The sequence below is a fragment of the Otolemur garnettii genome, unplaced genomic scaffold (assembly GCF_000181295.1).
Source record: "Otolemur garnettii isolate 467f Iridium unplaced genomic scaffold, OtoGar3 scaffold00009, whole genome shotgun sequence".
Classification (NCBI taxonomy): domain Eukaryota; kingdom Metazoa; phylum Chordata; class Mammalia; order Primates; family Galagidae; genus Otolemur; species Otolemur garnettii.
In genome coordinates, this window is record NW_003852404.1 from 36381827 (window position 1) to 36387239 (window position 5413).

A 5413-nucleotide genomic window follows, 5' to 3' on the forward strand; every position below is an offset into this window, starting at 1 on the left:
TTGAATATTTTTGCATCAATATTCATTAGTGATATTGGTCTATAATTTTCTTTTCTTGTTGAGGCTTTTCCTGGTTTGGGTAACAAGGTGATGTTTGCTTCATAGAATGTGTTGGGTAGTATTCCTTCTTTTTCTATATTTTGGAGAAGGTTGAGTAATATAGGTACTAGTTCCTCTTCAAAGGTTTGGTGAAATTCTGATGTGAAGCCCTCTGGTCCCGGGCTTTTCTTTTTAGAGAGATTTTGTATAATTGATTCTATTTCAGAACTTGATATAGGCCTGTTCAACATTTTCACTTGATTATTCTAAGTCTTGGAAGGTGGCATGCTTTCAAGTATTGGTCAATTTCCTTCCAATTTTCATATTTCTGAGAATAAAGTTTCTTGTAATATTCATTAAGGATTTCTGAAGGGTCTGTTCTTATTTCATCTTTACCATTTCTGATTGATGAAATTAGAGATTTTACTCTTTTTTTCCCGGTTAGGTTAGCTATTTTATTGACCTTTTCAGAAAACCAACTTTTTGATTTATTGATCTGTTGTATAATCCTTTTGTTTTCAATTTCATTTAATTCTTCTCTAATTTTGGTTATTTCTTTTCTTCTGCTGGGTTTGGGATTGGAATGGTCTTCCTTTTCCAGTTGTCTGAGATGTCCCATTAAGCTGTTAACTTCCTTTCTTTCTGTTCTCTTGAGGAAGGCTTGCGGTGCTATAAATTTCCCTCTTACTGCCTTTGTGGTATCCCAGAGGTTCTGATAATTCATGTCTTCATTATTGTTTTGTTCCAAAAATTTGGTAATTTCCTTCTTAATCTCATCTGTGACCCAGCTATTAATCAGCATAAGGTTATTTATCTTCCATATTTTTGTGTGATAATGCAGATTCCTCAGTTGTTACTGAGTTCAACTTTTATTCCATGATGGTCCAAGAAGATGCAAGGAATAATTTGTATTCTTTTAAATTTGCTGAGTTTAGACTTGTGACCTAAGATGTGATCAATTTTGGAGTACGTACTGTGGGCTGATGAGAAGAATGTGTATTCAGTTTTGTTAAGATGAAATGTTCTGTAGATGTCTGTTAAGTCTAAAATTTATTTGCTTATCTTCTTTTTGGAGGATCTATCCAACAGTGCCAAAGGACTGTTAAAATCTTCAACTATTACGGAGCTGGAGGAAATCAAGTTGCTCATGTCTGTTAGTCTCTCTTACAAATTGAGGCCCATTCTTGTTGGGTGCATAAATATTAATAATTGAAATCTCATCACGTGGAGTATTATCCTTAACAAACATGAAGTAACCATCCATATCTTTCCTTTCTTTTGTTGGTTAAAAGCCTATTGTATCTGTGAAAAAAAATTTCAATGCCTGCTTTTTTCTGATTTCCATTTGCCTGAAATATAGATGACCATCCCTTTACCCTTAGTCTATATTTATCTTTTAAGGTAAAATGAGATTTTTGTGTGCAGCAGATATCTGGCCTGAGTTTTTGTATCCAGTCAGCCAACCTGTGCCTCTTTAGATGACAATTTAAGCCATTCACATTAATTGAGAATATTGTTAAGCCTGGTAGAATTTTGCGTATCAAGTTTTTTGAAAGTCCAGTGGACATTTTTAATCCTTTTGGCACTGTGGAAGTTGGAATTTGATCAAAAGTTTTTGAGTGAGTTTAGTTTTGTGGTGGAGGATTGCACTGGTCCTTATGGAGGATGGGTCTTAGAATATCTTGGAGAGCTGGTTTAGTTCCAGCAAATTTCTTCAACATGTGACTTTCATTAAAGAATTTAATTTCTCCATCATAAATGAAACAGTTTAGCTGGATAAAGGATTCTGGGTTGAAAGTTATTTTGTTTGAGGAGATTAAAAGTCAATGACCACCCTCTTCTTGCTTGAAAGGTTTCAGCAGAGAGATCTGCAGTCATTCTAATATTCTTCCCCCCGTAAGTTATGGTTTTCTTACATCTGGCTACTTTCAGAATTTTCTCCTTCATATTAACTTTAGTGAAGTTAATTATGGTGTGCCTGGGGGATGTCTTATTCAGGTTGAGTTGTGCAGGGATTCTTAAACTGCCTGCTATCTGAACTTCAGAGTTTCTTGGTGTATCTGGAAAGTTCTCCTTCTTAATGTCATGAAGAAAAGCCTCTGTGCCTTGTGAAGCAACTTTGTTGCCTTCAGGGATTCCTATAAGGCAAATATTAGTTTTCTTTGAATTAACCCAGAGCTCTCTGAGAGAGTGATATGTTTTGTTCTCCTTCTATCTTCCTCTTTGAGCATTTAGGAATGTTCAAAAGCTTTGTCTTCAATGTCAGAAATCCTTTCTTCTGCTTGTTCCATCCTATTACTGAAAGATTGGACTGTATTTCTCAGATCTTTGAGGGGTGCAAATTCTTGTGTTAATGTGTCAAAATGTTTGGTGATTTTGTCTTTGAATTCATTGAATTCTTGGGACAACTTTTGAAATGCTCCTTAAATTTCTAATTCCAACTTTACCTCCATTCTATTCATCTTATTTGCCATCCAAATTCTGAATTTGATTTCTGACATCTCAACCATTTGTTTAAGAATGGATCTTCAGTTGTGTCTGCCATATCATTCCTTGGGGGAGTTGATCTACTCTGGTTATTAATATTACTGGAGTTTTTCTGCTGATTCTGCCCCATGATTATTTTATACCTTTTGGCTAGATGAGCAGATAAGGTGAAGTTGGGTAGGGGGGCTCCTGGAGTAGTGATTAACTAGCTCTCTGCCTAAGAGTTGTGACGGGTGTCTGTACCTTTTCCCTTAGACCTTTGCAAAGGACACATACAGTGCTATGGCCTGAGAAACTGGGGACTTACTTGGTTTGGGGGGCTAAGTGGCTCTGTCTTGTTTTCAGCTGGTCTCTGTCCTACCCTAGTGAAACAGTTACTCTGGGTTGAAGTCTCAGCTGTGGAGAAATACCAGTAGTTAAGTCACCCCACCCCCACAGGCAACAACTGGAAAAGGAAAATCAAACCTTCCCACAGCCACACACCCAGGGTATCACTTTGGATAGTCCTCGGGTGATTGGCCTAGTTCGAGAAATCCAAATCAATTGTCCCAGTCAATACTCAGTCTCAAGTGGGAGAGTTCAAAAGGTCTTCAGCAAGAAGATATCAGGGGTCTGCTGGCAGCTTGAGTATGACTCATGGTGCTCTGTGGAGTCAAAAGGACCCCCTCCCCAGCAAATGAATTAGTCTGGGAAGGTTGATGCCTCCTTCCTCACCTTGCATCTCTGTGGCATCCAGTCACTGGTAACCCTGCAGGGCTGTGACCCAGTTCCCTCCAATGACCAGATGCTCCTCCAGGATCTTTGTCTCCTCAGCCAGGCCTCCACACTCTGTCACCATCTGGTAGGGGAAGCTGAGGTTGACAACCTCAGGTGGTTAATGGAAGCTGGGGTGGTTCACTCAGTTCCAGCCCCTCTCTGATTGTTGTTGCTGACACTTATATTTTCACAGAATTTGTGAGTCTGTTCTGGCTACATTCCCCTGTAGACCAGGTGCTATTTGAGTTCACAGAAAGTGCAACTCAGCCCTGGGCTGTGCTGCTGCCCAGAGCTGGCATGTCTGTCTTTGTTGCAGTCTTTGTTGGGGCGAGCTCTCAATTCCAGCCTCTCTCCACCTGGTTTTGTCTCAGCTATGATCCCCTGTGGGCTGGGTGCTACTTAGGCTCACTATAGCTGTCCTCTGGCTCAGCCCTACCCTGGGAGTATGCCATCTTTTTACACATGTCTTCTATTCTCCATCCCTGACATGCCCCACCCAGGCAGGTACTGCCTCAGGCATACTGTTTGCTCACCGGGGCCTGTGTTACCATCCCAGATCTGTTTCACCAGTGGCTGCCACCAGAGAAGATGCTTGGCTTTCTCTGGTTGCCCAGAGAGACAGGACTGTCCCTCCAAAATATCCCCAGGTGTATGAGCCCTGTTGTTCCTGCTACTGGGGCTGCTTCTCTGTGCCTTAGGGACCACCCCTCCCTCTTCCCTATGGCTTCTTTAGTCCAATCGTCTCTTCCTTACACCCATGCTGCAGGATCAGCACAGACCTGCAACAGTCCACATCCTGTCCACACCTTGCAAGGAGATGCCCAAGAATCTGGACACCATGGGGGACAGTCTTCCAGACCTTGGGATGAGAGTAGAGGGGTGTGCTGGGAGTTCAGAAATGCAGGTAGAGAATTTTTACAGTTTTATATAGTTTTGTACCTGGCAGGAGGGTGCCATGGCACCCTAGTAGGGGAAGGAAGTTCAGTTTTTAGAGGGTCTCTCCCATGGGATGAAATGGAAGGATGTCTGAACTCTGCTTGCTTGTTTGTAGAAAGTATACTGTGAGCTGTTCTTTTGGGGGAGGGGCCTCCTATCTGCTTGGTGATGGATTTTGTTCCTATTGTTTGTATCCTTGGGGTTGCAGCTCATCTCAGCAGGGTTGATGTATGTTCTTCAACCTTCTCTCTTGGCTCAGGCTCCAAACCATCAGCTTTCTTGCTAAACTTCTATCCTTTAACTCTCCTTCTGGGTGGGAGCCTCTGTGGAAAGCTGGCTCTAGTCATCCATCTTGCCTCTGCCCCTACATACACAAAATTTTATACACAGAGACATTAAACCAGATAACTTCCTAATGGGCATTAGTGTCACTGTCCTAATGGGCATTGGATGTCACTGTAATTGTTATTCTTTATTGATTTTGTTTTGTCCAAAAAGCACAGAGACAACAGGGCAAAGCAACACAAACTATACAGAGAAGATAACCTCACTGGCAATACTCAATATGCTAGAATCAGTGCACATCTTGGTGATGAGCAGAGTTGCAAGATGACACGGAATCATTAGGATATATATATATATATATATAATATATATATTTAATAGAACCAGTCTGCCATGGCATAGACTAAGGGCTGCAACAAAGAAACAAAAATATGGAAGGATTAGTGAATAGAAGATTCCCACTTCTGTTGAGATTTTATGTAAGGGGTTTCTTGCGGTATTTGTCATGTAATCAAACTATTTTCATGGGCTGTACTTTGAAGAAGCCCCAGATTACTATCTGTGAGGCAGCTATTCCTCACTCTTTTCAGGACAGGATCCTGACTACAGATTTGATTGGACAATGTTAAAGCAGAAAGCCACACAGCAGGTGGCTCTTCCAGCCAGCAGGGTCAACAGGCCCAAATCCCTTCAGATTTCTAAGCAGGAATTGAGGAACAGAAGAAGCAGAGCAGATGATTGGAGCAGCATTTGTTTCTCCCCAAATCTAGAAATTTTAGTTCAATGACTGGCCAGTCATTGTGGATAACCATTTATTTGGTGTAAAGAACTTAATTTCAGTATAAACTGACTCTGGGCAACCTTGGTAATGCTGTATCCTCAGTTGTAGCTGCTGTAATTGTGAATATTA

General features: G+C 41.0%; 1 pseudogene; it reads left to right on the forward strand.

Annotated features, from left to right (window-relative positions):
* The window catches only part of LOC100950877, an 18758-nt pseudogene extending 13804 nt beyond the window's left edge, over nt 1–4954 (forward strand).
* Nucleotides 4955–5413: the final 459 nt, after the last annotated feature.